Raw genomic sequence first — 21,998 nt, forward strand, 5'->3', positions numbered from 1 at the left:
CATGCATAGTGTTACCATAGAAACCTAATGTGTAACTATAGGGGGTCTATTGTTACATCTTTACGTGTGTTACCACAGGTTCCAAAAGTGTTACCTTAGACCCCTATTATGGCACGAGCAAATCCAACACCACTAAAATTTCAAAAAATGTAACCATAGCCCTATTTTTTGCTTTAGTAACACTTTTTGGCCATTTTTACACTTTTTTTGGGGTGTTGCTAGAGGTCATATATAGTGTAGTGCTTGGTGAAAAGAAGTTACTTTTTGCTTGAAGAAGTTGAGAATCCAAAGTCACAATAGTTTTTTATCTCGGCTTCTTTTAAGACATGACTTTGATTTTATGTGGGTTTCTTTTAAGACAGGAGTTTAACATATCCCAAAGTCAACTTATTTGGGTTGTTTGGGTTTTTTAATTCTTTTGATATTTTCTCTTTTTTTATAATTTTTAAAAAAATAATTTTTACAAAATAGTGTTATATATTATATTTTAATATAAGTGGGTTTTTGTATTATTTTTATTTTAAAATAAAATATTGTAATAAATTGTATGTTATGTAATATTTACTGGATTTTTTTAAAAAATATTTAATTAAAAAAATATTTACTCAGTTTTGTTGTACAAATTATTAAAATATTGACTACTAAAAATGTAAAAGGGAAATGTTAAAATATGAGTTAAGAGACTTTTAATTGGTTAAAATGTGAGAGAAAGAAAACTAAAATAAAATACTGAGATTTAACGTTAAACTATAATATCAATTTTATATTTCAAAATAAACGGAACCTTAATAACTGTAATAAATAAATTAAATAAAACTAGAAGATAACCGTTTATGTTATAAAAATTACAAACTTCGAGAAAAAAATTCAAAATTGTAGAAATTTGGAGCGCGCGTAACGCGGACAAAAAGTCCCTAATTATAACACTAGGAGGTGCAAGTGCAAGCATTACACCAGACCTTTTATTATAACACTTTAACTATCAATTGTAACAGAAAGAGAAAGAGAAGTATTAGAATAGGGTCTTATTGTAACACTGTAATAGTCAAATGCAACAAATAATCAATGTTACATTAACTGAAATTCTTTATGCAAAAGTGGATCCCACTTCCGGGGTCTACATAGCCTACTGTAACATTATATTCAATTAATAATAACATTAATTTGTTGTAATTAAGCAATAATATCTTTATTCAATGTGAAACAATTTTTTATATAATATTACCAGATTTTTTTGTTACAATAGAATAGGAAAATACAACCATGAAATATAATAAATTTTAAACATATTTTATGTTCCGACAACAATCTCAATACCAACATAATCAAAACATTGAAGTACTCATAAAATATAACGGTTAACTTGTAGTGGCTAAAGGGATTGTCACCTCCAGTTAAAGTAATTACAGCTTCTTCATAAATTACTCAACCCGCCTGTAACTCTTCTCATAACATCGCTTCACTACTACATCTATGTCATCTCGTAGTTTTCCTCCTAAAAAGATAAAAGCATCTCTTAGTTATCCTGAATTGTAAGGAGTTTTTCTTACATAATAGACAATTCAAAAACCTATTAGTTAACTAAATTAAGATTCAAACTGCCACTTACCAATAAATTTAATGCAGCCTCACCGAACAGGAAAACATAATTGATTGGGTGTTGAGAAACTCACTAACAAGTATAGCAACATAGAGGCAAGTGTATAAAGAATTTAACAAGTTTAGGCCAAGACCACAGTTAACAAAACAAAACATGCAGGTAAACAAAATCAGTAACTGAAATAACGTAGAGAGAAAGAAAGATGTACCCGAAACCATAGCTTTCAACAGTGACTGAAATAAAGGTTTACAGATACAAAACGCCAAGAAAATGATTACAGCTGAGTCACCAGGCCTTGCTCAAAGTCCTGGCTGCTCTTGAAGAGATTATTGCCCCCTACCTGCTGCGTTTGGGATGTGCGCAATATCTCCACCAGGATAAAACAGCTCGGAGTTTATGTTAACAACAGCAACAAAACCTCCACTTCGACCAGCACCTCAGTCGCCGGAAAATATCAGCACTTCAGGACTTATGGGAGAGAAATGCAGAGAGGTTGAAGAGAAGAGATGAGAATGTAGTGTATTGTATTCATTCAGTTTAGCCTCTATTTATAGGAGAGGAAAAATGAAACTGTCCACACACTTAATGTCTGAATTAAACTGCTCCATTAATGAAAAAATCAAAACTGATCAGATTTTGAATTCATAAATGAAAAAATCAAAACTGAACAGCTTTTGAATTTAAATTATTTGTAACAGCTTTTCACATTAACACCCACATTATTATCAGAACTTAAGTTAAGTTCTGATTGGACTCATCAGTACTTAAGTTCTGATTCGACTCATCAGTACTTAAGTTCTGATTCTGATATCAGAACTTGTTAAGTTCTGATTTTATTCATCAGTTCTTAAGTTCTGATTCTTATATCAGAACTTGTTACAGATCAGATTATTTGCAGGTTCAATATATTTAGACTACTTAGCCTATTTCAGAACCCAGCCCAATAATCCAATCACCGATAAATAAATTCGAATTAAAATAATTCTCAAATAAATAAAATCCTCGCCCAGGTCGCCTCGCGTACGCGAGACGCCGAGACATTCGCCCAAATCGCCCTTCGACCCGACCCGGTCCGGTGCAGTGCGGTGCGGTGCGGTGCGTGGCGGGGCGGGGCGCGTGTGTGTGTGTGTGTGTGCGCGTGAAGCACACAACAACCCAATGGACCATCACACACCTTAGTAGTTGTATACTACTCATATGGGTAATACCATATAAAGCACACAACCCCCTTTATTTATTTCAATGTGGGACAAACATTCTCAAATTTTTCCAAGCTTTTCCAAGCTACTTTCAACTCTCATTTCATATGGATTTCATTTAAGAAAATTCTTAAAACCATACATGAAAATTTAAGTTCAAATATCATTGAACAATTTCCAATCATTAGATTTTAGGATTAACATCAAGAACATAATTAAATTAAGCTCTAAAATCCTAATTTTCTAACAATCCCCCACAAATCCATACAGAAATGTGATCAATTTCCCATCATGACTTGTTTTTCAGAGTCGGTACCCTTCCGGGTTTGAACCCTCCTAATTCCTCTACTTCAATGGCTATCGGACTCAGATGGAATGTTTCACCTTGAATCTTAATCCGTTTAGTATAACCATATTCCATAGACGACGACAAGTCAAAGGTTATGGTGCCAATCTACGGCTTTGAGACATTAATGGTCATGTCTCGATCCTGTTCGTCGAATGCTTCAAGGATTAACCCTATCCTCTAATTGCGACCACACAATTACATTCGCTTAGCTGGGCATCTCCAGAGATATACTGCCTCTATCTCGTCAAATGACTTGATCCCATTCAGAGTTTTAACACTCTTGCTTTTCTGGCAGTGTCAGTACCTTCTAGGTTTACAGGGGATAGATTCAGATACTGTAGTATCATCTATGTAGCAAAGGTACTACCAACTCATCCTTACAGCTTGTTATTACCCATTGAATACACTTCAAGGGATCTCCTCTCATGTGTATTGGGTTCCCACTGTTGATGAATTATGATGGGTTGACAATCCCATCCCCAACCTTGACTTAAGGACCACTTCAGGTTCCAGTCCTTTAGTAAGAGGATCAGCTATATTATTCTGAGTTCCTATGAACTCTATAGCTATGATCCTATCAGTCACTAAACCCCTTATAGACTTGAGTCTAACTTGGATGTGTCTCTTAGTTTTAGCATTATGCTTTTTACTGCTAATCTTGTCGATAGTTGTTCGACTATCACAGTGAATAGCAATAGCAGGAAGCGGTCTGCTTACTACAGGTATTGCAGACATAAGTCTGTGTAACCATTCAGCCTCCGTCCCTGTGGCATCAAGTGCACACAACTCAGCCTCAAAAGTAGACCGAGTAACAATAGTCTGTCTGCTTGACTTCCAGGATATTGCTCCACCAGCCAAGGTGAACACGTATCCAGTCACTCCATTGGAACCAGACTTCTTAGCTATCCAACTTGCATCACTGTACCCTTCAAGCACACCAGGAAATCTCCTGTAGTGTAAACTAAGGTACATTGTGCCTTTTAGATATCTAAGTACTCTATCAAGAGCATCCCAATGAGTTCTGTTTGGACAGCTTGTATATCTCGCCAATTTAGACACATAATATGAAATATCTGGTCTAGTACAGTTAGCAAGATACTGCAAGCTCCCAATAATCTGAGAATACCTTAACTGAGACACAGGCACTCCTGAAGTATTCTTGACAAGGGCAACTTTCGAATCATAAGGTGTACTAGCGATTCTACACTGTGAATAACCATATTTCTCAAGTATATATTTCTCTATATAATGAGATTGAGTCAAGGTTATTCCTTCAGTGGACTGAATCAATTTGATTCCAAGAATCACACTTGCCTCACCCATATCCTTCATTTCAAAATGCCTTTTCAAGAATTCTTTAGTCTCGTTAATAATCTCAATATTGGTTCCAAACAGTAAAATGTCATCCACATATAGGCACAAAATAACACACTCATTACCTTTAACTTTAGTGTAGACGCACTTATCACTTTCATTAATCTTATAACTGAAAGGCAATATAGTTTCATCAAACTTTTTATGCCAATCTCTGGGAGCTTGTTTCAAGCCATAGATGGACTTGATCAACTTACATACTTTCCTTTCATTGCCTGATGCAACAAATCCATCAGGCTGATCCATATAAATCTCTTCCTCAAGTTCACCATGAAGAAAAGCCGTCTTTACATCCATCTGATGAATGATAAGACCATGGACTGAAGCCAATGCTATAAGCATTCGGATTGTTACCATTCTTGCAACCGGAGAGTATGTATCAAAATAATCAATTCCTTCCTTTTGCTTAAAACCCTTAGCTACCAGTCTAGCTTTGTACTTATCTATTGAGCCGTCAGGATTCAACTTCCTTTTAAAGACCCATTTGCACCCAATAGTAGAACACCCAGGAGGGAGATCAACCAACTCCCATGTTCCATTGGAAACAATAGAGTCAATTTCACTCTTGACAGCGCCCTTCCAGTGCCTTGACTCAGAAGAATCCATAGCTTGCCGGAAAGTTAAAGGTTCGTCCTCGATATTGTAAGTGATGAAATCACCTCCAAAATCCTTGACTATTTTTGCACGCTTACTTCTCCTTGGTTCCTCTAATTCCTTAGGAATAGAGCTACTACAAGGTTCCGCCCCCACATTTGTCATCTTTTCCACATGATCAGGAATAGAACTTGATGTGTGAGTAGGATCTTCCTCAGAAGTCGTTTCAGGTATTCCAGTCTTCATAGGGTAGACATCCTCAAAGAATGTCGCATCTCGAAATTCAACTATCGTGTTTGCCACTATACCATCTATGTCAGATTTTAACACTAAAAATCTCATAGCTGTAGTGGTTTCAAGATAACCCAGAAAGATACAGTCAACAGTCTTTGGACCTAGTTTCTTTCTCTTGTGTTCAGGAACAAGCACCTTAGCAAGGCACCCCCACACACGAAGATACTTAAGACTAGTCATCCTGCCTTTCCATAACTCAAAGGGTGTTTTATCCATGTGTTTCAGAGGGACTCTATTCAAAATATGGCAAGCCGTATTTAGAGCCTCTCCCCACATGTATTTAGGCAACCCAGAGTTAATAAGCATACTATTAATCATATCTTTAAATGTTCTGTTCTTTCGCTCAGCAACCCCATTAGACTCAGGTGTGTATGGTGGAGTAACTTCATGAACTATACCATTGTTTGCACAAAATTCATTAAAAGCATTACTCGTATACTCACCACCTCTATCAGATCTCAATCTTTTAAGTAACTTACTAGTTTGTTTTTCTACTTCAGTTTTATATATAATGAATTTACTAAGTGCTTCATCCTTATGTCTAAGTAAATAAACATAACAATATCTACTACTATCATCTATAAAAGTAATGAAGTATCTAAACTGGTCCTTGGTCAACACACCACCAAATTCACAAATATCAGTGTGTACTAAATCTAACAAGTCTGAATCCCTAACAACGTTATGAAAAGGTTTCCTTATCTGTTTAGCAGACACACATACTTGACATTTAGAATTCTTTTCTATGGTATATTTTGGAATCAACTCTAAGTTCATCATGTTCTTAAGAGCACCAAAGTTTAAATGACCTAGTCTAGCATGCCATATATTTGAGGATTCAATACAATTAACAGTAGGAATAACATTATTAATCAAATTTCCCAAAACGGGATCCGCATTAATAACAAATAAACCATTTGACAAGTAACCCTTGCCAAAGAATGTACCAGTGTGACTAAGAACTACTTTATTACACTTGAACGAAATTTCAAAACCACTAGAAACTAAACAGCTTCCACTTATTATATTTCTACGCATGTCGGGAACATGATGCACTCTCGTCAGAGATAGAATACGTCCTGAAGGGAACTTCAGATCCACGTTTCCAACTCCATGTACTTGAGCAGCACTAGCATTCCCCATCTTCACAGTCAGGCTATGACTCTGTTGATAAGATACAAATAAACTAATATCAGCACAAATATGTACATTAGCTCCAGTATCTATCAACCATTCATTTGACAGATAGGTAGAAAATATCACAGGGTTGTAGGATACATACCGGTCAATGTTGGTTTCAGAAGCCGTAGCCTCACCAACAACCATGTTCACTACAGGCCCACTTGCGGTTCCAAGCACAACATTTGCTTGTGCTACCTCGGTTTTCTTCGCTTTCTTCGTAGGGCTGTCCTTACTCCAGTGCCCAACCTGCCCACAAGACCAGCATGGTTTGTTTGCCTTGGGTTTCTTGGCCTTGTCCTTGTCACTCTTAGGTTTATTACTATTAGCTTTCTTAGCAAAAGCCTTCCTCTTTTGTCCTACAGTTGCTATGTTTACCTTCGAGGTACCGTGTTCAGTTGGCATCACATGTCCCTGTTTGGACTTGTGTTGTTCTTGCACCGAGATGTCGAGCATAAGGTTGGTCCAGGTGATCTCTCCTTTCTGTCTTTTCAGGGAGAGAGAGAACTCTTCCCAAGACTTCGGGAGCTTTTCAATCACACTCATCACCTTGAACTTCTCCGGGAGATTCATTCCAGACTCCTTCAAAACATGCACTATCATCTCGAACTCATGCACCTGCTCAGTCATGGACTTATTGTCCACCAGCTTGAACTCGAGGAACCTTGCCACAGAATACTTTTCTAGACCTTGTGAGTCAGTATTATGTGTCTGGTCCAGCTTCTCCCATAAGAGTTTTGCAGAGTAGGCATCAGAAGAATAGACATCAAACAAAGTGTTTGTTAGTGCCGCAAGAATGGCCGCTCTAGCCACTCCATCCTTCTCAGCCCACTTCGCAAAAGCCTTAACTGTGTCAGCCTTCTCTTGATCCACAACTGGTTTCTCATATTCCACAACCGGCCACAGACCCTTTATAGTCAACCACAGCTTCATCCTTTTCTGCCAGCGAGAAAAGCCAATGCCACCGTTGAATTTCTCCGGTAAACCGGTTAGTTCAACAGCCTGTGGGAAACTATAGGTGGTCCAATCAATGGCCCCAGCAGTTACACCCGAACTGCTACCACCACCAACGATAACCTCACTTTCGTTAACCATTATGCTAAATTCTATATAACTAATAATCTCTTCAAGAATGTTGTAGAACTCACTAACAAGTATAGCAACATAGAGGCAAGTGTATAAAGAATTTAACAAGTTTAGGCCAAGACCACAGTTAACAAAACAAAACATGCAGGTAAACAAAATCAGTAACTGAAATAACGTAGAGAGAAAGAAAGATGTACCCGAAACCATAGCTTTCAACAGTGACTGAAATAAAGGTTTACAGATACAAAACGCCAAGAAAATGATTACAGCTGAGTCACCAGGCCTTGCTCAACGTCCTGGCTGCTCTTGAAGAGATTATTGCCCCCTACCTGCTGCGTTTGGGATGTGCGCAATATCTCCACCAGGATAAAACAGCTCGGAGTTTATGTTAACAACAGCAACAAAACCTCCACTTCGACCAGCACCTCAGTCGCCGGAAAATATCAGCACTTCAGGACTTATGGGAGAGAAATGCAGAGAGGTTGAAGAGAAGAGATGAGAATGTAGTGTATTGTATTCATTCAGTTTAGCCTCTATTTATAGGAGAGGAAAAATGAAACTGTCCACACACTTAATGTCTGAATTAAACTGCTCCATTAATGAAAAAATCAAAACTGATCAGATTTTGAATTCATAAATGAAAAAATCAAAACTGAACAGCTTTTGAATTTAAATTATTTGTAACAGCTTTTCACATTAACACCCACATTATTATCAGAACTTAAGTTAAGTTCTGATTGGACTCATCAGTACTTAAGTTCTGATTCGACTCATCAGTACTTAAGTTCTGATTCTGATATCAGAACTTGTTAAGTTCTGATTTTATTCATCAGTTCTTAAGTTCTGATTCTTATATCAGAACTTGTTACAGATCAGATTATTTGCAGGTTCAATATATTTAGACTACTTAGCCTATTTCAGAACCCAGCCCAATAATCCAATCACCGATAAATAAATTCGAATTAAAATAATTCTCAAATAAATAAAATCCTCGCCCAGGTCGCCTCGCGTACGCGAGACGCCGAGACATTCGCCCAAATCGCCCTTCGACCCGACCCGGTCCGGTGCGGTGTGTGGCGGGGCAGGGCGCGCGTGTGTGTGTGTGTGCGCGCGTGAAGCACACAACAACACAATGGACCATCACACACCTTAGTAGTTGTATACTACTCATGTGGGTAATACCATATAAAGCACACAACCCCCTTTATTTATTTCAATGTGGGACAAACATTCTCAAATTTTTCCAAGCTTTTCCAAGCTACTTTCAACTCTCATTTCATATGGATTTCATTTAAGAAAATTCTTAAAACCATACATGAAAATTTAAGTTCAAATATCATTGAACAATTTCCAATCATTAGATTTTAGGATTAACATCAAGAACATAATTAAATTAAGCTCTAAAATCCTAATTTTCTAACATTGGGTGCTTACATACTAGTAACTACAAAAGTATATATTTATTTTAAATAAAATCTCAAAAAATTAACAAAGAGAGTTTTAATATTTTAATGCATCCTCGCCAAGCAGGAAAACAGAATTAAAATATGAGAAACCGATTAATCACAACCCAGCTGAGTTGAATTTAAAATCAAAAACCTCTAATCCCCAGCTGCTTCTCTCTATCTGTAATTTCCCTGTTTAGAATGAGCAAGTATAAGATAATTTTTATCAAAAAATATATGAAATTGATCTTTGTGAAAAAATTAAAATTTATGACAAAGTGATATCAAGACTGTATCACTCCGGTGCTTGTCATCTCTATCCTCATAAAATAAGCAAAACTCCAAGGCCATGTTTGTTTAATGGTATTAAGTAGGGGATAGAATTATAGTCCTTTAAATTTTCCAATCCCATGTTTGTTTTATAAAAAATTAGTGAAGGGTTATCTAAGGATTATAATCCTTTAAATTATCTTATCCCATGTTTGTTTTGTTGGAGTAGAGGATATGATTATAATCCCATCTAATGCTTGGTGGGAGGAGGTATTGTTTTATCCCTCCTATAAGTCATTTTTTAAAAGATTATAATCCCCTCATTGTTATCCCATATGAAACAAATATAGGATTGAAAAATTTAAAGGACTATATTCCAATCCCAAGTACTATCCCATAAAACAAACATAGGATAAAATTTTAAAGGATTATATTCCAATCCTATACTTAATCATTTCAAACAAACTTAGGATGATTATTTAATCCGTAGGACTAATTTTGATAGGATTAGTTATCCCCGGATTATTATCCCGGGATTATAATCCCATGAAACAAACATGGTCTAGGACTCCATCAATCCAGTGCTTGTCAGTAGCCTTTCACAATCTCGATTGAGCTTTATTTTTTAATATCTGACAAACAAAATAAGATATTTTAATAGCATCATCCAAAAGACATATAACAAAAATTGTATTATTAACTAAGCTATATATAATGTTTTAACTTGTTAGTTGCCTAAAACTAGCAGTGTCGCCCGCACATCACTAAACTATATGTAATCTTTCGTGGTGGTGACAAGGGGGACATATGAATACTAGGCATGTATGATACTAATTCCACAAGCAAGGGCTGACACTTTCACATTTTGAAGCAAATCAGGTTCATCCCAGGTGACCTGCAATATATTACTACTTGAGGTATAGGAAGATATACATATAGATAATGAAGTACTCTTAAAAACAAAAAATGATTAAAAAGCATATTTCATTTAGCAAAAATATCAAGACATGATGACGGAGATGCAAAAGTATTTTGTGATTGAAAATTTAGAATTTGGATAAACATAGAAGAGGGGGCATAACAAAAAAATATACTGGAACATCAGGTAATGGATTAGTCATATTTGTTGTATGTACCTTTCTGTGAAACTAATGGAATTTTAGCCAGGGTGCATACCTAAAAGGAGCAGTCTCCAATTTAAGTATGTTATTTATAAGTTGTTCTTAAATTGTGACACAACCTGGTGCTTTAGGGGGGAATTAAAGCAGTGGAAGACAAGCAAGAGAGATAATACCAAAACTGAAGCATCTAATGGTTTTTGATATATTGTCCACTAATTTACAAAGAAGCAAGATGAAGAGAGAGTGCGTGTTTGAAGAGAGAGAGGTGAGCGTGCTTGAAGAGAGCGATGAGAGAGAGAGAGTATGTTTGAAGATAATGATGAGCGTGTTTAGGGATAAAATATATGATACATGTTTTAGTTTAGGGAAAAACTACCGCCACACAATTTCACCTCAATAATTGTGTCCATTTTTTTAATTTTAATTTTAATTAATAAAATTCTTAATTATATAATCTAACGTATATTAAAGAAATTATTTAAATATAATAGTATTTGTTTCTGAAACGAAATATAACAAATTTTAAAATTCTCATAATCTTATATATATATATCATCCCATTGTCATAAATAATCCAGATTATAATTATAGTTCTAATTTTATGATAATATATTCACCTTAATAATTTTAAAAATAATAAAGTAGCTATCGTAACAGTAAGTGCTAGTGTTACATGATGTGCAATACCGTAACTTTCATGGTGAAAGTGTTTGTCCAAAATACAATCATGTATGATGAGTTAGGAAAAACTTTCTTGTATTCTTATTTGATTTTATTAATATTAATAAAAGACTTGTTTTGGTTTTATGGGCTTTATCTATTTAAAGTGTGAAAGGATATCTTCGATATATTATTTATTTTGGTATTTGTACTATTAAACATAAATTTTAAGTACACTTAGATCCTCTTCATTATGACACGATTTTAATTGATCTGGATCAAAGTCAAATAGTCAAACCAGCTAAATTATTTTCAAGACTATTTGTAAAAGAGATATTTAATTATACTAAAAACATCAAAATTATATTTTATGGAATATATCTCTAAGGCGATTTGATCAAATAAGAAATATCAAGTTATGATATTTTTTAGATCACAGTTGCAACATCAACAAGGCAACAAGCTCGAATAAGGAATATATCAGAAATATTCTTTAGAGATCTCGTGCTAAATCAAAAATATTTTACTCTTCGCTCCTAAATATATTTTATACCTTCAAAAGAGTTTTTATTCAAAGTTTATTAATATTCATGATTGAAGTATTAATATCCATTTTTACACCCATTTGTGTGTTCGTAAAGTAATTTTCTCCCGTTTCGTAAAATCAATATTTCCCGGAGAAAATTATTCAAAAATACTCAAACACATTTCCTATCATCCAAATATATTTTATATATTAAGAAATATATTTTAAGTATTTATACAAGTCAAAACTTTGGTCAAAAGATCCATTTCCTTTATTTCAAGATCAACGATATTTTTATTCGGAAGAAAGGCTGACAGAACAGTTTCATTTTTAGATAAAATACTTCCACAAGCTAAAATGACTTGAAATCTGGTATGGATCATTTAAATGATATTTTCTATGTATGGTCAAAATTTCATAGCATTCAGAGAATTTTTGTCTGGGAACAAAATCGAGGCCATTGGTCCAACAGTTGACCACGTTTGACCTAATTACCATTGACTAAAGTTGACCAAACTTTGCAGGACATCATTTTATAATATTTAGGTAATTATCATATTTTTTATGATATATATTTAAGAGTTTTTTGGGTGGTCATAATTAATGGTGCTTAATCCTTAATTAAAGTAATTAAAGAATGATTAAAAGAAAAGAAAAATATATATTTAATATATATATATCAGCTGAGATTTGAATGGATAATAGCTTGTGCTTTCTTCCCACTTGCAAAGAAACACAACCTACTAGCCATGTCATCAATCCATGTGACACAGCATGCTTTGGCAAACTGCACTTAATGATAAACACTATTCATGAACAGTAAAAGTGACTTTAAAATGAAATTATTTTCTAAACTGATCTTGGATTTTGTGTAATGTGCATGCATATATACCTGTTACTTGCTGCATTCACACACACACTTAGTAAAAGCTTATCTTCTCTACTTTACAAGTCATGAATCCAAATGCAATGCCATATTACCCTAGACCAAGGCCAGCCATAACCAATCCATATCTACTTCAAGATATGGAAAAGAAAGAGTTTACCCACCACAAAAATTATGCCTTCAAAACTGTAAACACTTCCCAATCCAGAAACCCTAACCAAAGAGCCCTGTACAAGAACCCTAGAAAAGGATTTAGAAATCACACCATTCCATTCCATCAAAGCAGAAAATTTCAAATCCCAAATGCTCAAAACCCTAGACCCTCTAAGCCTTTTCAAGCTAGGGTATACACTAGGAAATCAAACCTCAGAAATGAAGCAAACACAAACACAAACACAAACAGTTCCAAACCCCCTCCTCCAGACCTTGCAAACCCTTCCAACTCAAAGAAATACCTAGACCTCATCCAAAATGTCCAGCCTGGCATTTGTGTGAATCTGACTGGTAAAGTTGAGAAGGTAATCAGAACTGCTAAATGGGATGGGTTAGTCTTTCATTTGTGTAGACAGTACTTCATACATTTGATGGGTGAATTCTATTGCAACATGAATATCATAGAGGGAGTAGATGGTGTGCTGCATTTTACTACCACCGTGAACAAGAAGGTTATTTGCATTGATAACAAGAAGCTAAACAGAGCTTTGCATTTACCTTTACACTTATGTGAACTTCCTTGTCATGATATTTATTCCTTGTTTGTGTTTAAAAAGCTGAGTATAAGTTAATGTTGGGTGTCCTCTGTGAGTCTGATGTACCTTTGGGGTTATGTGATGTTAACTGTGGTATCCATTTTAAGCATTTTAAAGGGGTATTTCAACACTTAGCTTTGATAATTAGGGCCAATGTGTTACTTAAGCCTAATCAAAGCAAGTATTGTGACTTTTATGATGTCAAACTCATTTACCTCCTTTATAATAACAAGATAAACTTCAGTATATCCTATGTAATCTTGTTAAACATGATAAATGCTAATCTGGTAGGATACATGCCCTATGGTCTTCTCATTACATGTTTCTTTCTGATATGTAATGTTCACCTTCCTGAAAAATTTGCTAACTTGGGTGATTCTCATATCACCAAAGACCATATAAGACCTCAGATCTCCCTTACAACCAGTGAACCTCAAGAGGTTGAACCTACTGTACTTCCTCCAGTACTTAGAGAAGAAAACATCTTCCTCTCAAATTATGAGTCCGTGAGAGTCATGATCAGTGAGCTTAAAACTGAACTTAAAAAGGTTAAAACAGAAAATAAGGAGATTAAGGACAAGGTGGCTTACCTAGAAAGTGTAACTATATCCTGTAAGAATAGGATTTCCTATTTAGAGAACTTAGCTGGTTCAAACCTAGGGGAACCTAGTTTGACTGACCCAGAGATTGTGAACTCATTCCAAGTTCGAGTCTCTAATGACTTAGATATGGTTCAACAATTAGAGGATATAGGCTTGGATGCTAGAGGACCCCCCCATTGAACTCTTACCTGATCTGATTCATGTTTGTGATGTGGATGGAAATGTGGCTGATGATCTGTGTTTGCTGAACTTGAAGTGGTGTTTGATTTTGTGCTACTTAACTCTGCTGATCTGATGTTAACTTTTGTATCTTCAACTTTGTTTGTAATGATGGAACTAGATGTTGAACTTGTAATTCTCTGGAGTGTAGCACTCTTTTTGCTTTGTAATGTTAAGACAGGTGCAAATGTTTGTTCTCTTTAATCAGTGAACCACACTGATTGAAAAGGAACATTTTTGGCTTCTTGTGAATATAAAATTTGAATTCTGTTACATTCCCTTGCAGTACTGTATTTATGCTTTTATGAATCTCTAATATGCATCTACAGGTACTGTTGTCAATATACTAAATGGTTGTACTGATAAACTAAGGAAATGATTTCAGTTTGCTGATAATTGAGATAGTTAAACAGTTTGATATCCTAGAACTACAACTGCTTTGTTTAAATCTGACTAGTCTACTAACCAGTTGTATTCAGTCCACTAGTTCAAAGTATATATATATATATATGGATTATCAACTGTGTATACTAATCATTTTGCAGATTAACAAGTTCATTTCTCAAAAACTCACACATTGCACAAATAAAGTGTAAAATAAGTGTTTTTGATATTTACACACTCACACACATCACTCAGGTATGAAAGGTACACACTATTGGACTTATTCAAACTGTATTGTAATTATTGTTTATTTAACTTATAACATGATAAGTTAGAATCAGTTTAGAACAATTTGAATGTAAACAGTTGGTTCCTTAGAATGTAGTAGTGTTTATTCCATGTAAATTGCAAGAACGATTATGATTTTAGATAAAAAGCACTACAGTAGCATGTATTTGTCTTCTGGAAATGTAACAATATAAGACATATAATGTATTAGGCTCTCACATGTGTAACAATTTCTATTACAAGACTGTACTTTGTATTATTAAATCTGTACAACTCGATAGGGTCATACGTACTTCTACTAAAACATCATGCATGCAACTGAACTAAAATCAAGGATAAACAATTATATATGCTAGTTCAAGTTTAAAAGACTTGCGTAAAATAAGTTTGTATTTGCAGTAAAACTCTTTTTGTGATTGCTTAAAACGAAACTATGCTTTTTTTAAATGTCATAGTATGATTTAATCATAGTCTAAAATCACAAAATTACATGCAATTGAACTTAGTTAAGGCTTACAAACTTTGATATATATACTTGATAAATTATTTAAATTGAAAAGTTATGCATGGAAAAACTCGAATCACAAGACTAGTTTAAAAGGTATAAGTAAATGTTTTCTTATAAAAAGAAGTTATATCTTTAAACTGCAATTAGACATGTCTTAACCTGAAAACCAATAAAGAAACTACTTGCACTTCTTCACATATTCCATGTCTTAACATGATCATATAGTTTCTAAATTGGGATTCACCTACTTTTTGTTATCTTCCAAACAAAAGGGGAAGAGAATTTAAAGTGTTTTATTGTAAACTAAAGAGAAATAAAAAAGAAAAAGAGTACCTAAATGAATTTAGACCCCTCAATTTTTCAAATGCCTAATTTTGCTAGATAATCACTATGCTTCAATATTTTTGAAATATCTAACAAGGTTTTGCAGGATTTATCCTAAGAGAGGAATCAAGCTGAGTCCCATAACTGTATGTGCAAAAATATTTTAAAACTCATGCATACACCAAGGGGAAGCTCACACTTGAAAAATTTAAATTTTATGTTTGTTTGGAAAATACCAAAAAGGGGAAGATTGTAAGGATATCTTCAATATATTATTTATTTTGGTATTTGTACTATTAAACATAAATTTTAAGTACACTTAGATCCTCTCCATTAGTACACGATTTTAATTGATCCAGATCAAAGTCAAATAGTCAAACCAGCTAAATTATTTTCAAGACTATTTATAAAAGAGATATTTCATTATTCTAAAAACATCAAAATTATATTTTATGGAATATATCTCTAAGGCGATTTGATCAAATAAGAAATATCAAGTTATGATATTTTTTAGATCACAGTTGCAACATCAATAAGGCAACAAGCTCGAATAAGGAATATATCAGAAATATTCTTTAGAGATCTCGTGCTAAATCAAAAATGTTTTACTCTTCGCTCCTAAATATATTTTACATCCTTCAAAAGAGTTTTTATTCAAAGTTTATTAATATTCATGATTGAAGTATTAATATCCATTTTTACACCCATCTGTGTGTTCGTAAAGTAATTTTTTCCCGTTTCGTAAAATTAATATTTCCCGGTGAAAATTATTCAAAAATACTCAAACACATTTCCTATCATCTAAATATATTTTATATATTAGGAAATATATTTTAAGTATTTATACAAGTCAAAATTTTGGTCAAAAGATCCATCTCCTTTATTTCAAGATCAACGATTTTTTTATTCGGAAGAAAGGCTGACCAAACAGTTTCATTTTTAGATAAAATAGTTCCACATGCTAGAATGACTTGAAATCTGCTATGGATCATTTAAATGGTATTTTATAAGTATGGTCAAAATTTCTAAGCATTCAGAGAATTTTTGTCTGGGCACAAAAATCGAGGCAGTTTGTCCCACAGTTGACCATGTTTGACCTAGTTACCATTGACTAAAGTTGACCAAACTTTGGAGGACATCATTTTATAATATCTAGGTAATTATCATATTTTTTATGATATTTATTTAAGAGTTTTTGGGTTGGTCATAATTAATGGTGCTTAATCCTTAATTAAAGTAATTAAAGAATGATTAAAAGAAAAGGAAAATATATATTTAATATATATATATATATATATATCAGCTGAGATTTGAATGGATACTAGCTTGTGCTTCCTTCCCACTTGCAAAGAAACACAACCTACTTTCCATGTCATCAATCCATGTGATACACTCCATCCACCATCCATTCCTTCTCAAATCTCAACCATCATTCCACCTAACTTCCTCTATAAATAAAACCCCACCCCAACCCATTTTAACCAAGCTAAAGAGCCAAATACTTGCTGAGAATTTTTCTAGAAGTGCCTCTCTTCATCTCTTTCAAATTCTATACACACACTTCTTCTCAAAAACCTTCTCTCTCTTAAATATATACACATATACTTAAGGTTTTTGATATCCAAGCTTAGCTTCAGCCAACCAAGCTTGTTCCCACCAAGTGAGCTCATCCACCACCACTTTTCGGCCTCCCGAAGGGCTGCCCAAGTTCATCCATAGTGCCAAAATCCGGCCGAACCTCCGGCGAATTTTTCCGGCGAACTTTTCCGACCGTTTTCCAAAAGTGATGAGTTTTTAGCTTCTTCTTTGGTTTTCTTTATTTTGAGCTTTGTACTTAATTTCTGTACTTCATCTCAAGCTCTAATACAAGTTCTCCTATAAAGAATGTTCTCTAAAAAAAGAGAACGAAGATTCGAACTCAGAATTCGAATAAGTACTTGATCTTCAAACCGAAGCTCTAAACAAAGAAGATCTATAATATACAAGTACTTAAATCTCTAAATAACTCCTCACGAGTGAGATTTCATAAATCTATAAATAACTCCTCATGAGTGAGATTTCATATTTGACATCGCGAGTTGGTCAATTACTTGCACTTTATTTATCTCGACCTTGACCAACATATTTCGTGAATATAGTATAATTACGGAAGGTATCGTTTTATAATCTCGCTAACATCTCTAGTGTTCCGAAAGATTATAAATCGATCAATAGTGATCTTCGTAATTTTGTCAAATATAAGAGACGGATTAAATAACACGAGTTGGCCAATTACTCACACTTCTATTATTTGGATCTTGGCCAACGCATAGTTCGTGTATATAGTCAAATTATGAAAGATATCGTATAATCCCCTTCTAGCACCTTAGTGTTCCGTGGGATTTTTATTCGATATATATAAAATTCCTAATCATCCGTCTAAGCTTCAAAGGTGGATTTAATCACACGAGTTGACCAATTACTTTGCATTTCATTTATCTCGATCTTGGTCAACGCATAGTTCGTGTATATAGTATCATTACGAAATGTATCACTTATAACCCCTTCTAGCATCTTCAGTGTTCCGGGGGATTATAAGTCGATCAATAGTAAACTTTGTAATCATCCACCTAAACTTCAAAAGCACAAATTCAAATCCAATTACTTGCACTTCTATTATTTGGACCTTGGCTAAGAATCATAGAACCTATAAAGTTGCTTGAAGTTAAAAGTATACTTTGACCACATAATCGTCAAATCATAAGTATACTAAATCCATAAGCCTAAGAGCTTAAAAGGATAGGTACAATTCCGAGATTGTAACCAAAGTATTCTTCGATCCATAAATACATAATCGAAAGAAGAAGAATACAAAAGAAGTCATAAGCCATAGTGCATATACATATATACAAGACTTCTAATTACTCCTATAAACATATATTTTACAAAGACGGACTAACCATAAGTATACTTGACATATAAATATATATTCCGAGTTAAGTATACGTATTGAGCTTGAAGATCAAAGAATTCATAATCCATATTGATTATACATATAAATGACTTCTTATATTACTCCGATTAACATATAATCCATAAAGACGGAGTAATCAACAGTATACTTGATATAACATTTTATATCTCAAGTCAAGTATACATATAGAGTATTAATATTCTTATTTGAATATTATACTATCTTTTGGGCTAGTACCATAACATACTAGTTCAACACATATTTTCTCCATACTTTATGTTTTGTAGATTGTCTTATTAGTTTCGCAGTGAGGTGAGGTGACGTGAGGTGATCTTCGTTCTAAGACCCAAGTCTCATACGCACTAGCGGGGAGTTAGTCGTATTTGCACTGTGAAGAAGTGGAAAGACCCAAGACCGGATACTAAGATCCGAGACCGGTGAAAGCTAAGGAAGCCAAGTCCATACAAGGGATCTACATCAACTTTGAAGAGATAGAGGGGAGTTATTGTCTAAGATAAGTTGTGTAGGAATTACATTTATTTTGAGGTGGTGACCCTTGTCTTACGCACCAAGATAAATATTTGTAAGGGTGTAAAGGCTTCTCCGCCTACTAAAGGAGCGATTTTATATTAAGGAAAAATCCCGAGTCCGGGAGAGGAGCTCGGGGACTGGAGTAGGGGTGAGCGGATCTATTAGAGGTTGCGCCATCGTGAACCAGGATAAAATCGTCGTGTGATATTTTCTTTCCTTGCACTTTATTTTCCGCACATATAAACTGCATAACCACTCGGTAAAATTTTAAAAAGGGATAAAATTATTTTAAAATGCCATAATAAATTTAAATTGGTAATTAAGCTATTCAACCCCCCTTCTAGCTTAATATAGCCCTCATACGGGACCTAACAATTGGTATCAGAGCAGTGCTTTCTAACATGTTTGTTTAGTGATTTGCAGATTTACAGGCACACCAAAAAGTGGTCTAAATGGCGTATATTAATCCCGTTGGTTGTGGTGAAGGATTGTCAAGCTTACGACCTCCTCTGTTCGATGGCACCAACTTTGCAACATGGAAAACTAGATTTCGCATTTGTGCAAGATCTCAAGGAGTCAAAGTTTGGATGGCTATCGAAGACGGTGTTCGCATACCTACCAAAATTGTCGATGACATCCTCATCGAAGAGAAGGTTAGTGAATACAATCTCGAGGAAGAAGCCACAATGAATATAGCCGCCAAGGCAGAAATGGTTCTCACAAGTGCACTTGCGGAAAAGAATACAAAAGAGTAAATAATAGCAAGTCGGTACAAGAGATGTGGAACAAATTAGTGGTAACCTATGAAGGAACCACTGATATAAAAGATTCTCGGATGGAAACATTGATCCAAGATTATGAGAACTATAACTCCAAGAAGGAGAAATATCATCGATATGGAAACAAGATTTACTCGTATAATCAATGAATTATCTCAACTTGGAAAGAATTATACTCAAAATAAAAAAAATAAAAGAGTGCTTAATTCTCTACCTCTAAGTTGGAAAGTCAAAGTTACTACCATAAAAGAGATGCACAATCTAAATGAGTATAAGATTGATAACCTCTTCGGAAATCTTCGTGCTTACGAAGAAGATAATATTACGGAAATGGTTGCTCCAAAAGTGGAGGACAAAAAGAAAAATATGGCACTAAAGGCCATATTAATAGATGAAGATGAAAATGACGAGGAGTTAAATGAGGAACTTCAAAATCTCAATGAGAGTGAAATTGCTCTTCTCACGAAACAACTCCGTCGTGTGCTTCAAAGTAAAGCTCAAAGATACGGAAAAGGTTTCCTAAAATAAAATAATCAACAAAGAGTTTTTAACTCTAACGGAAGGCCTAATTACTCCCAAAATTATTCTTCCAACTATAAGAGTAATTTTCCGTCAACGAGCTACAACAAAGGCAAAGAAAATCAAAATATGAATACCTATAGTAATGCCAATATCTCTACTGCTCATCCCGTCTACACTCCTCCAAAACCAAAAGATGCATCTCCGGAGGAAACACAAGATGTGTGTTTTGAGTGTAAACAACCCTGTCACTATAAAAGAGAATGTCCTAAACTTTCAAAGGGACGAAGTCTCGTGGCTGAAAATGGTTGGGATTTGAGTGAAGATGAAGAATCTCCGGAAGCTAGTGAAGAAATGGTGAATCTATGCTTGATGGCTCTCGAAGAAGAAACTATATCTAGGGAAGTCTCCTCTATAAATGAAGAGGTAACATCTAACTACGTCTCAATTAAGTCATTATTGGATGAATCTAATTTATCACTTATGGACATGAATAAGAATGATTTAATGGGACTTGTGGTAGAATATAAAAGTAAATACAAAGATGTTGATCAAAGGCTTCACTTAGTATGGTCCGAGAAAATGAAAATAGAAGAAATACATCATACTCAAAATAAAGAGTATACTCGGATGATGGACTCAAGAGTCCAAGATGAAAAAGAGATTACATCTCTAAAAGATCAAAACCATCTCATCAAGGTTGAAGTAAATAAACTTCAAGAAATTATATAATCAACCTTGAAATATAGAATATATCACTAATCCTCAAAGAGGAAGAGATGGTACATGAAAAGGTTCAATTGAATGAAAATATATGTAAACTTCACGTTGATCTATTGAACCTAAAGATTCAAGTGGAATCAAGTGTTCAAAATAAAGAAACATCTTCTAAAGACAATCTTGATAAAGAAAATGAGCTAATTAAGATCAACGAGCTTACAATTGAAGCTTAAAAGTTGAAAGAAGAAAATCATAAGCTCATAGCTCAAGTTAAGGATCAAGAAATAATCCTTAACAACAAGATTGATGCCTTACAAAAAGATAATGAAAGTCTTGAAAATGTTCTTCAAATATTTACAAAAGGCAATAAGATGTTGGATCAAATGGTGCATACAAAAACCTCATACAATCATGAAGGTTTAGGATATAATAAGAATTCTCCTCCTAAAAGTAATATTCGGAGATTTGTATCACCAACTAAGACTTCACCCGAATCACCATCGTATAAATGTTCTTATTGTAACAAGAGTGGACACACTGTTCAATATTGTAAATTCAAGAATGGTAAAATTAAGGGGAAGCATGTATGGATTCGCAAGGAATCATATAAGAAAGATGATAAGGGTGTGCCTTACATAAATATGGAATATAAAGATCAAAGACAATAAAGGTCTCATCAATCTACTACGGTTCCAAATAGAAGCAACCAACATCATGTCAACCATAATGATTATGCACTTAAAAGACAACAATTTCTTAGATATGCATATCATCATGATAATAATAGACATAATGCTTATCATGCTCAATCTAGATTCTATGGTACATCTAGAAATTAC

General features: G+C 34.3%; 1 long non-coding RNA gene across 2 annotated transcripts; it reads right to left on the bottom strand.

Moving 5' to 3' along the window:
* Nucleotides 1-1,264: 1,264 nt before the first annotated feature.
* Nucleotides 1,265-10,839, bottom strand: LOC141712920 (uncharacterized). Of its 2 annotated transcripts, none has more exons than XR_012571730.1 (3): nt 10,527-10,839; nt 9,275-10,022; nt 1,265-1,495 (listed from the first exon to the last, which is right to left on the bottom strand). It is a non-coding gene; the product is annotated as an uncharacterized LOC141712920 (long non-coding RNA). The 2 variants fall into 2 exon arrangements; XR_012571729.1 differs by lacking the exon at nt 1,265-1,495 and adding an exon at nt 10,115-10,285 and having other exon boundaries at nt 9,103-10,022.
* Between the last annotated feature and the right edge of the window lie 11,159 nt (nt 10,840-21,998).

Source organism: Apium graveolens, chromosome 3 (genome assembly GCF_009905375.1).
Source record: "Apium graveolens cultivar Ventura chromosome 3, ASM990537v1, whole genome shotgun sequence".
Lineage (NCBI taxonomy): Eukaryota > Viridiplantae > Streptophyta > Magnoliopsida > Apiales > Apiaceae > Apium > Apium graveolens.